Raw genomic sequence first — 12,064 nt, forward strand, 5'->3', positions numbered from 1 at the left:
CTTCCCTGGAAGATTTGAAGAGGTGAGGAAGAGGCTGCTGTGGAGATAGTCTGCGTGGAGTTAGCAATGCACCTTAATCCTCTGTCTGGAGAGGGCACTGAGGGGGCAGACCAAGAACCTGTGTTCCTGAGCATCCCCAGCCTTCTGGTGGTCAGAAAGGAAGGACTGATCCTGAAGTGGAGAGTGTCATTGAGTCTCAGAGGTGTGGCTCCAGCGTGGACTTTGGGAGCTTCTCCATTCATTCCATTAAACCCTTGATTTTCCCCTCTAGATCCGCTCTGTCTCAGTTTTGTCTCACCAGCGTGCCTTGCTTGTGGCGCATCAGGCGGGGTACGCGTTAGCAGAGCTGTGCTGGGCGCTCAGGTCTGGATCTACGTCACTGGCACATCCATGTGGGATGGTGGCCAGAGGAGAGGCAGCTCGGTTAGGGCGGGAAGGAAAACAGGGAACAGACACCCCTGTGAGTGTCAGGCCTCGGTGAAGTAGAGAGCGCAACGCCACCTTCTGCTGGAGCCATTGCCAGCTCCCAGCCAGAAGGGCTGCCTGGCTGATGGGTCACTGGGCTGGCCCTTCTCAGGGTCTGAGGGAAGCGTGTGGGGTTGCCTTTCCTTTCCTGTGGGTGATGGATCCCAGGAGCCTCTCCCTCCTCCCTGCAGGTCTTTTTCCCTCTGCTGACTGCCTTCCAGGTGCTCCCAAGCCGGTTTTCCCGCAGGCGGAAGAGGGGCTGCCGGCTTGAAGCGGGATCTGGGTGCTGTGGCAGCAGACAGGGCCCCTGTTTACGGGCTGTTCGGGTTGAAAGGAAATAAACCCAAGCCACTTGCGTGTGAAGCGCTGCAGCCCCAGCCGCCGGGGAGGGCAGCCAGAGGACACGCAGCCCCGGGACGCTGGACGGTTCCCAGGAAACCCTGAGGAAGCCGGAGCCCGGGCAGCGCCGAGCGAGCTGCCGGGGGCCCTCGGCTTCCCGAAACGCGGGTGGGCGCCGGTGGGCACCGCGCTGCGTGCGAGGCCGGCGGTGCGGCGGGGGGGGGGCGGCCGCCAAGGCAGCTGTCCCCGCCACTAGCCACAAGGGGGCCCCAGGGCTTCACCCGCCGCCGCGGCGCGGGGCCGGGGTCCCGGCGGGGCGGGCCGGGGGCAGCGGGCACCCTCGCAGAGGGACCGAAGATCCTCCGAGCTGGGTGGCTTTGCTAGTACGGTCGGTGGCTGCCTGCTCACCAGCCGTAGGGCCGGGGAGAAGATTTCGCCTGGGTCACGGTTAAGCGGCCGCTTCCCCGGCGCTGAGCTGCCCTGCGCAGGCCGCAGCCTCCCGCGGGGGGCCCTGGCCTGGTTTGTGGCACACGCTGGTTTAGATATCCAGGCGATGCCAAGCTCTTGGGCTTGGATTCGCTTGACTCGTTTTCCCCCAGTTTGGTGTTGTTGGAACCTGGTGGCCTGAGGTGGGAAACAGACCCATGATCAGTTCATGAACTGAACGCCTCTGACAATGCCTGGAGAGCACCAAGCACAGAGGGGATTGCTGCTGGGAGGGCTGTGAACACGCAGATTTAAGCTCCGGGGGTGGAGATCCTGCTGATCTGTGGTCCTCTGGGGCTTCATTTGCTCTGTTCCGGAGAGGCTGTGGAAACCTCATCTCATTTCCAGACCGTTTTCGCTTTTCCCAGCCTATTTTCCATAGAGGCTCTGGGGCAGATGGGTACCTTTGCTAGGCTGCATGTGCAAGCAGGGGTCATCCTTGCACTTCCTTTAAAATTTCAGCCCCTGGATTCTGCACACTTCCCTCCCTGCTTCTGGAGAAGGCTGCGAGTGCTGAAAACACAGGGCTGGGGAGCTGGAGGTCAGGGCTGAACCGTCTGTCACTGTTTTCCTGGACAGCCTCAGAGTCTCGGAGGTCTCCATTCCCCAGCTACTGCAGCACTTCTTGGTGCTCCTCTGTGAGCTGAGGGCAGGAAAGAGCTTACAAACCCAGGAGAAGTCCCTCTTAGGAGAGAACCACTGTGCGATGGAGGATGGAGCCATCCAGCTGCTCTGCCACTTGGATACTGGCTGGTAGAAATTACTTCTAGAAATGAGCAGAGAATCCAATACAGAAGGGGTTTTTTGTTGGCTTCTTGCATCAATTGTATTAGAAGCTCCAGCAACAGACAGTCCTGTAATTCTAATCCTAAACAGAATTATACTTTCATTTTCCTGTCATATCTATTAGAGGTTTGGCCTATGGAGAAGATATTTTAACCCTAATAAAAATAATAGTAATTGCCTATGTGCAGCTGAGCAGACTTCCTGCACCACACGTATTTTGGAGATAGTTGTGGGCAAAGTGGGACTCTGCTGAAAGGTTTGTGATTTGCTTTGTTTCAGAATACTCTGGTGTCCAGTGCTTTGGCCATGTGGTTTATTGATTTGGTTATATATGAGCCAGGAAACCTCACAAGCCTGTGTTCCTGCATGACCCAATTGCTGTAAAGCTTTGGGTGAGATAGGCAGTTCTGATAAGCAAGAAAACCAAAGGTTTTGCTGGTCATTCTTAAATAAATGTCATTTTTTTTTTTATTTATTTTCTGATAGGACTTTAAGACAAAGTATTGAAACCTGTGATGCCTGGCTTGAAATAAGAATCAAGTATATTCTGTATTGCTCATTGAGAAGGCTGATGGACTAAATCTGAACTGAATATATTTGAAACTTCCAGGCATGGCATTTTTCACAGGACTTTTTAGTAAAGACCCCGTGGTTAGAAGGGAAGCTTTGTAAAATGCAGAATATGGTGATTGTGGAATATAGTGATTTTTCAGTATTTGGAATATGGTGAATGAGATTTTCTTTTCATTACATTCAAGATCAGCCCAGTAGTCCACTTCTTGCAGTCTGTGGAATTTACCCCTGCTCATACTTTCTCCAGCTGGGGAGATGCCGATGTCTCTTTAGACAGGAGATATGTGGTTGTTGGAAACCTCCCGCCTTCAGAATCCCAAATCTGCAATTTAGCCTGAGATTTCAACCCATTACTTCTCAGAAAATGGGGATGAGATTCAAGACCCAGGTTTTATGGTTGTTTTTTTTAGGGTTTCTGTTGGGTTTTTTGGGTTCTTTTTGGTTGGTGGTTGGTTTTTATTTTAATTTCAAATGAGAAGTTCACATAAAAAAAAAAAAAGTCCCTGAGATTCTACCACAGATTTTTAGTGCTTGGAAAGAGTGACTCGCCTTTCCATCTGTCTGTCCACAAAAAAACAGGCTTTGCTCTCCCCATACTGTTGTGCTTGCATCTGTGTTGCCTGGGGAAGAGTCTCAGCTTCCTCCTCCATGAATGGAGATGCCTCACACAAGGCAGGGAAGAGATTTCAGATCTTGGGGACAGACCCATGGACCTGTGGAGCAGGATGCATCTGCTCTGGTGGGGAGCATCCTGAACTGTGTGGCTCCCAATGTAGTCAAACAGATGCCTTGAGAGGTGCTTCTTGCTTTGCCACTAGTGATATACAAGGCAGTTTTCTGTGGCTATTGATGGATCCTGTTGTATGAACTGTGCTGCACGTTTTGGTGACAATGAAGGTGTATGTGTTGGGAGAAGACAGGCCCTTGTCCACAAATGGAGAGAACAGAGTAAGGGTAACATCTTACTGTGTGGGATACATTATCCTGCGAAACAGGGGTCCCCAAATAATCTGTTATATGTGTCCTGCAGGGTGTTCAGCTGAGCCCTTGTCTGCTAATGTGGTCAGCAGCCTGCAGGATGGAGATCTGCATGGCATAGGTAAGGGAGGTGTGTGTAGAGGAGTGCTTAAATGGATTTGGGAAGTCATAACTTCGGAGAAGTGACTTGGCCCATCTGACCTGTCCAGAGTCACAACCTTGGGTAGTAACATGCACTTCTCTCTTCCCCCAGAACAACCTTGTCCTTTGCATCCTCATGTATTGTTTCACTGGAGGTGTTTGCCATCACAACACGTGTTCCCACAGCAACAAGCTCAGCTGCCCTGAGGAAGCAGGGAGGGAGAGCAGGAGCAAATGTACCCATGTGTCATCTGTCTGCTCTTCTTCTGTGGTCCTCCTTGGTCTCTGATCAACAGCCAATGCAGCTTTTAGAGAGACTGTTAGACCATAGATGTCTCCCCAGCATCACTAATCCTCCCCCCAACTACTTTTATTGTTGACATTGGGCTCCTAAACTGTTTGCTCTTGCCTCATGCTCTCCCCAGCTGGGGAGGCTGTGAAATAGGAATGTCTCACACCATCCATACTTGTAAAGATGAAGGCTCCCAACAGCCTCCTCTTCCCTGGGAGCCCAGCGCAGAAGCAGTGCTGCTGCCGCCAGAGCCCATCATGGTTCTGTAGGGCCTCGTTAGCTCTTGTTACTTTGGTTATGTTCACTTCTGATTTAGTTACAGTGAAGCTGTTGCAGGAAGTCACAGGCACACTTAAGCAGGAATTAGCCGTAAACGTAAAAAATGAATGATGTGAGTGCCTGGGGGAAGCTCCTCTGCAGGCACAGCACTGTCAGCTGGGCACGTTCCAAGCGAAGGAGCAGCGGCGCTGTGCCTGTGGGGACACCAGTGTTTCTCCCATTTTGTTAGCACAGGTTCAAAAGGTGGGGTGTCTGGACAAGCGAGGACTGTGGTGGGTTCTCCTACAGGTGTCCTGGCAAGGGGGGCAGCCAGGGGTGCAGGCTCCTATGTCTCCAACACCAAAGCCAGTGCCCACCTCCCCCAGCCTCTAACTTTTAGAAAGCAGGAGTGTGTTTTGGATGCACCCGTAAGGTGTCATGGTGAAAGACTCCCAGCAGCTGGGGCGGGTGGAAAGGGACTCGTTCTGGATTGAGGCCTTGCCTCTTGCTGGCTCGTGGAGGGAGGAAGCATCATGGGGAGTCCTGGGGCTCACTGCTGCCGGGGAGCGTGGTCCTAGTGCAGGCTGATGTTGGCAGCCTGCTGCTCCAGCCTGGCACTTCAGCAGGCGTGTCAGAGCTGGGTGAAAGGGAGGAAGTGGTGGGGAGACAGCAATGATAGGAAGAACCAACATGTCCTCCGAGGAAAGAAAAGGGGACACAAAATGCGAGGCAAAGGGTGTACTGTCAGCTGGTGAGTGGTGTGGTGAGGAGGAGACCTTTCTGAAGCTGCAGGGTGTCTCCAAGGTTGGGGTTAGCTATCCATCAGGGAAAAGGCTGGTCCAGCAAGCTAAGTCCAGGTCTCCAGTCTCTCTGGGCCTGGCATAGGGTCACTTTGAGGAGCATTTTCCTCTCTGCTGACAGGAAGGGATGGAAACTCATGTGGCAGGCTCTGAGCTGGCAGCTGCAGAGGGAGTAGGACCCTCTGTGTGGTGGGACAGCAGCGCCTTTCCCTTCCTCCTATGCATGCAGTGTGTAAGTGGGGCAGCCCCACCCAGACCTGCTGACCTGAGGTGGCTCCCCAGGGAGCTCAGCGGTGTGGGGAACTCAGATCCTTGGGGCAGTGGGTTCAAAATGGCTGAGAATGGCAGGGCATCCAAACCTCAGTCACTGGGCAGGGTAGGCTGTGGGGTGAACCCACTGACTCCTAGACAGGGAAGCATCCTACAGCTTGAAAGACCTACTGGGGAGAAGGCTGCTGCCCCTTGGGCACAGCAATGGAGCTACCTCTTGTCTTGGGTTTCCTGCTGGCGAAATTGGATGCTGCCATCCTTTCCTTTGCTAAGTGCCAAACACAGTGGGGACATCCCAGCTCTGGGGAGGGGCTGCAAAGGAGGGGTGAATGTTTCCAGAATTCTTTACAAGCGGTGTTTCCCTTTTGGGGATGGAGTGTTCAAGAGCAGCCTGACCCATGTTCTTACCATCCCTGCTGCCAGAAGGGCTCTGCTACTTCTCCCCTCCAGCTTCCTCTGCGTACCTGTGTCAAGGCACCTTTCCTGGGGTTTCCTGGGGACCCCTGCCAGAAGCTTCCATGGTTCATTCCTGATGGTGTCTGTCCCTTGTGTCAGCCAAACCTTGGCTGTGGCTCCTCTTGTTGGGCTTGCTGGGAAATTTGAGTCTTGCCACTGTATCCCTCTGCTAGCCCCTGTGGCAGAGGAGAGGAGCCTGTGCCATGGGAAGACCTGCAGCCAAGCTCTCTCTGCCAGAAAAGGTGGCCATTAGTGGTCAGGAAGTGTGTCACCCTCTCCTGGGATGGGGCTGAGCACAGTCTGCACCCCCATAGCTAAGCTGGTTGGGAGGCACCGTGGCACCAGTGCAATCCCTCCTATGGAGGCTGCCCTGAGGGGATGAAGGTGCCCTGTGCCCACAGCAGGATTTAAAAACACAGTGAATTATTGCCGGGTGGGAAATTCTGAAGCCTGGGTGTAACTTCTGGTACCCTGTGGGCTGGAGAGCAGGAACAGTAGCCTTTTTTTTCCTGCCAGAGAATGATTTTCACGCATTGCTGGATAAAGTTTTCATTTAGGTTGACTTTCTTCTTGTTTTACCTTAATGTCACAGGTCATTTCTCATCTACGGGTTTGGAACTAACCCTGTGATGTTCCTGTGAAACACTTCAGTATGGATAAATCAAGTTTTTAGGTCATCTCTGCTTACCTAGGCTTATCTCAATGCCCTTTTCGTATCTGGATAACCTCTATTGCGCTTTTTCCCCTCTCTGTGCTGGGCCATACCAGTCCTCCCTGGCAGGACATGCAGTAGCACCGTCCCCCACTGGCAGGGCCAGAGGCAGCGCAGTGCCTGCACTGTGTAACCAGCACATGATGTTCCCCTCAGAGTCTTTCAGGACTTCAGCTATAGCCCCCAAAAGGCAGATGATGGAGCCTGGCCCCTCTGACATTGATCCCAGTCCGTGCTAGGGAAGATTCAGCCTGTATTTCTTTGGGGATGGGATCAATCCAGTTAGCTACCCCAAATGGTAGGTGAAAGCCAGGGCTTTGAAAAATGGCACACTTGGACAATTTAATCCTGGAAACAGGATGCTGTGTGTTGTCTTTGGCTGCCTGTGAAGAGGCAATGCCTGCTCCAGCTGCCACCCCAGCCCATGGCCCCGTTGCCCAACTGGGACCTCTGGGGCAGCACTGTGCTGGCTTTGAGCTCCCCAGCCCCGGGGATGTCCCCCAGTGCTCACGCTGAGCTGCTCTGCCCCTTCTTCGCACTGCCCAGAAGCGTGGGCTCTCTCACAGTGTCAACTGAGGTAGTAAACACCCCCAAAGTAGGAGATGTTTTTTCCTACTGCCTCCAGTGCTTTGTCCTGAGCATCCTGCCAGGACAGAGGTGGTTCCCTTCATGCACGTCCCCAGCATTGCTTGTCCCCAGGGCACTCTGGCATGCTCTAATGTGATCTGATTCACCACCTTCTGGCACCCATGGAGGAGTTTTTTGAGACAGCGTTACAAATGACCTCAATATAGTGTGCAGGCACGTAAACCTACCGCTTCCCCACTCTGTGGTGATGAGGGCTTTTGTCAGCTCCCAGGTTTTCCACTGAGGGTGCCAGGGGATGCTCATCCTGTGAGCTCTGACACAGGCGGGCGAACTGGAGCATGTGCTGGATGTGTCCTACCTTCCCTCTCACGTGCTGCTGTGGCTTGACCACGTGGGTTTGTGAAAAGGTCAGTCGGGATTTGGCAGGCACATTACCCAACAAAGCAAAAGACAAAACAGCCCTAGCATTAAACCTAACATTAAAAAAAGAAAAAAAGGAGCTGAAGGACATAACCAGAATGCCTGCTGCTGGCACTGGTCAGGAGAAGCCCTGGAACTGAGGTGGATACAAAGAGCTGCCAGGACAGAGGCAAAGTGGGATTGCTCACTTCCAAGCAAGCACAGGCACTGTAACAATAAACACTCCAGCAGTATCTCTGTGGGCTGACAGAGCTCTCCCCTGAGCTGTATTGGTGCTTGCAGTGTGTGGCACAGGCATGGAGGGGTCTGTGTGAGCCCACAACAAACACCCCCCTCCCTCCCCACCCACTTTCTGCCTTTTGCACTGTCTGCCTGATGGTGTTGGTGAGCTTCAGGCCTGGGCCCTGAAGCAGGTTTAATGGAATGGTCCCTGGAGATGGAGACAACTTATTCTGTACATTTGCAGGAGGATTTTAAGGGATGCTATTCTCCCACTAAATTGTTACAGCCCCAGACCAACACCCCAGAGTCAGGGTGTGTTGCAGCCATCCTGGGCTGGGCAGCAGGCTTGGCAAGGGATGAGCTCTCTCTTCCTGAGGTTGAGAGGACCTGGCTTGACCGTGGCTGCTTTCTTTTCTCACTTTGCTGTCAGGGCTGCAGTTCAAGGTCTGGAGAGGTGTATGTTGTAAGGGAGCTGGGGAGAAAGTTCTCCCGCCCAATGCACCTCCCTTCCTGCCGTCCCACCACCCACATGTGAGCTGAGTGATAGTTTGGTGGGGAGAGCTGGTGGAGGAGGAGGGACGGGAGGAGGAGAGAGGAGAATCTTTGCTTTAATTCTTCTTGTGTCTCTTTGGCACTCAGTGCGTTCCCTGCCTTGGACTCCAGTGGGACAGGACCGGACAGGCTTGCCTGGAGGAGACCCGTGCCGGGTTCAGGTGAGTTGGGTGTTTGCTTGTTGAGCTGAACTAGCTGCATGTGCACATCACACCGGGTGTGATGGTGTCTCTGGTCCGTCTGTAGCCAGCTGCGGTACGCCAGCTGCCTGCTGTGCTCTGGGGTGTGGGCCAGCAAATCTGCAAGGGGAAAAGCTTCCCAACATCAAGCAAAGGAAGAGAGTGCTGGAGGATGGGGGGTAAATAATGTTTTGGTCAGCCCAATGAAGAGGTTTTTCTTTCAATGGCTCTTACAAGAGAGGGCAGACAGCGATGATGCTGGGGGCCTGCCAGGAAGCTGCAGAGCAAAGGGTTGCCTGAAGGATGGGTACTGAAGGTTGCAGCACCAGGGAGAGAAAGAAAAGGACTAAGCAGAAAGACTGAGAAGATGAGAGTGGGCCGGATCAGGATGGGGATGAACGGTGGTGATTACTTAGTAATAACAAGTACAGGAAATGTGTTAGGAGTGAGGTAGGCTGTAGGTGTTTCAGCTCCTGCAAACACGAGGGAGTGACTCCCTCCTCCTGTGCTGGCCTGCAGAGGTGCTGTCCCTGGCGCACTGACTTTGTGGGCTGCAGCTCTAAAAGGTGTGCCTAGGTGCATGTTCCTCCTTCTTCTTGTCTCAGAAGCGTCATCAAACTTGTTCCAGCGTATGGGTGAGGCAAGGAGGCAGCACAGTCTGTGCATGTGCTAAAGTGGGCATCTGTGGGCATATTTGTGAACAAAGCCAGGCAGAATGCATGGGGGTTTCATAACACCTGATCTGTGTCTCCTTAAATCAACAGCACTTTTAAAGTAATCACTACTAACCAGGGCTTTCATCCAACGCCACTGGAAATGCTATTGCCCCAGTTTTTCCTCTGTGACAGCTGCTGATATGAGAGGCTGAACCTTGGACCTGCCCTTTGCAGCTCTGCAACAGCCCAACCTTTCTGGATTTATGGGCACAGATGTCCTTGCAGAGGGCAAGCTAACAAGCCCCGTGCCACATCTCCTACCTGCCCATGCTCCTGGGCAGGGTAATAGGAAAATTTTGGTGCCCCAGGTGGGAGTGCAGATACCCTGCCTCTTGGAGGGTGCGGGCATGATGTAGAGCTATTGCGTTGCAATTCAGTGTCACAGCAGGCGCTGCTAGGAAGGGGTTACGTGCTGCTAGAGTCATAGTCTGCACGTGCCCCTGCCTGTCCCAATCTCACCTGACATGCCTTGTCCTGTGCACCAACTCAAGAGGGCTGAGCCTGCCCAGGGTATGCCAAGTAGATCTCCATCCTGCACCTGAGCGGGATGCAGAGTGCTGGGCTTCCTGTGCAGGGCTCAACAGGGAGCTTGGTGTGGGTGTGATCAATGTGGGCAGCCTACCCAGTGCTGCACTGCAGTGGCCACACACGCATCTGTGCTGAAGCACTGGGCTCCGCCAAATAAGCGGCTCCCCTCATCCTCCTTGCTGGGAGGCATAAGGTAAAGTGTTATGTCATAACCTCACCTGCCTTTTGGGAGAGTTTTGCTTGAGTTGTCTTCTCCCATACTCCCAGCTTCTCACCACACTGAGAGCAAGTGCCCCCAGGCTGCGCTTTAGGGAGTTTAGGGGGTGTTTCTGCCTGGGGGGAGTTTAGCTAGAGTTGCCTAGAACAGTGCTGTGCCAGATCCCCCATGCTGCTCTCCTGCATTCAAACCACAGGCTTTTGGAGACATTGAACACTAGCTGTGATGGCTCCTCTGCTCCCCTGCTCCAAGGCAGCAGCCCCTGGGAAGTGACTGCAAGGTTCAGATTTTAAGCACTGCAGAGGTTAGGCTTTTTGTGCAAGCACACATGTACCTGCAGAGGGGTAGCTGCTTTGCTGCCCACCCCTCCCTAACCCCTTGGCTCCCAGCCTCAGGCTGACCTGCCTCAGCAGCAGGTGGCTGAGCTGCAGGGCTGGGGGCTGTCAGCCTCCCTCCCCAGCTCCACCTGCCCTCCCCAGGACTGTCGTGTAGCATGCCTTGCACCGTGCCTTTGCTTCCCTGGTGAAGTGGAAGCCCTGTAGCCACTGTGTCTCCTCCTTTGGACTCTGTCCTATCCCTGTAGGACACCTCCAGGCTGCACTGCAGGTCACTGCCCTGCCATGCCCCTGCTGCGCCTTGTTTGCAGCGTGGTTTCACCCTCTGTGCCATTCACCCACGGTGCTCCTCCAGCCAGTGCCAGGAGCCACACTGTCCCCACGCCTTGGCTGTGCGCAAGGACCTCTGAGCAGCTGCCTGGTGGGATGGATGGCTTTAGGGGCTCTGCTGGGGCCAGCCTGTCTCTGCACCCGTGGGAGACCTGTTGCTGTGGACAGAAAGGTAGGTCTGCCGTCGCTGTTGTGTGCTACTGGACCTCCTGCTCTGTGGCAGTGGGTACAACCAGACTGCGAGCCCTTGAGAGCATCTGGTTGGTGCAAAGGCTGGTTTCTGATCATATTTATGGCCCATTTATGGACTTCATCAGTTAGTCTTGTTTTTTTTTCCTAGGCTGAAGTAAGAAACCTCCTCTGTGTCTCTGTAATTCAGAGCAGCGATGGATGCCAACAGAGACCGAGCTGGCACCGAGAACAGCAGCCTGCACTGTTTTTAGCAAGGGATTTGCCTCTGATCCTCAGGAAAGTCCACCCACTGTTAGATACTGGGGAGGCTCTCCTGTCCTGACAGCAGAGGACAGGGCAAGAGCCATTTGGTCCTCTCCTGAGCTGGGGCTGTGTGCTCTGAAAGATGATGCTCTGTAATCCTGGCAGCTTGTTTCACAGATGCACATGTCATTAGTAAACTCACGGGAGTTTCTTATCTCACTCTTGCTGGTGTCAGTAAGTGGCAAACTCAGTGATTGCAGAAGCAGTGCTCCACGTTGGAGAAAATGTAAGCAGGATCTGATCCCTGTGACAGCCTCCTGTGCCCCATGAACCTTGCTGAACAGATGCTTTGGGAATGCCCCGCAGCCCATACAACCTGGAAGTTAATTAGAAGGTGTAAGAAGCCAACTAGCTTTCAAGAGCTTGAAAGGAAAGGCATTTTAATTTTGACTGCTGTCCTGGAGTTGATCAGTTTTTCTCTTGCTACATCTTTCCTTGCCTCTCTCCTTTTTGCGGCTGGAGTGAGCCATTCTCCAGCAGCATTCAGGTTTGGAGGCTGCTGTGGCTGAAGCAGCCATCCCCACTCACGTAGCTGCTCTTAGGCAGGCTGGAAAGCACTTATTTCTACTGCTAATATTTTCCTGTCCACCGTGCAGATACCTATTCCAGTAGCAGCCCCCACGCACCAATCTCAGCGGGTTTGTTCCTTAAGCCGTACCTCGGCTTTGCTTTTCCTCACTGAGCCCTCATTTTCTGCCTCTGCTCCTACAGCCACCCCCCCTCCTGCAATCAAAATGCAACACAGGATTTCAGCTGCTGACTAACTCCTGGCTCGCGTTGTGCAACCAGAGAATGTTCTGTGTCCTCTTGTAACACAGCCCAGCCTGCCGGCTTTCAGATTCCTCCCTCCCCACCTGAAACTACAGTTTGCGTGCTCGGCTGCTGCTTGTTTCAAAATGAAACCAAGAAATATAAATGCAGTGCAG

At 53.4% G+C, this 12,064-nt stretch overlaps 1 protein-coding gene across 1 annotated transcript in view; it reads left to right on the forward strand.

Annotated features, from left to right (window-relative positions):
- Nucleotides 1-8,358: 8,358 nt before the first annotated feature.
- Nucleotides 8,359-12,064, forward strand: part of LOC311205118 (sodium- and chloride-dependent betaine transporter-like) — a 40,181-nt gene continuing 36,475 nt past the window's right edge. Inside the window, exon 1 of the mRNA XM_084279409.1 lies at nucleotides 8,359-8,499. The gene's annotated coding sequence lies outside the window, so the exon portion shown is untranslated. The remainder of the gene's footprint in view (nucleotides 8,500-12,064) is intronic.

This window comes from Gallinula chloropus, assembly GCF_964237585.1.
Source record: "Gallinula chloropus genome assembly, chromosome: 1".
NCBI classification, from domain to species: Eukaryota; Metazoa; Chordata; class Aves; order Gruiformes; family Rallidae; genus Gallinula; species Gallinula chloropus.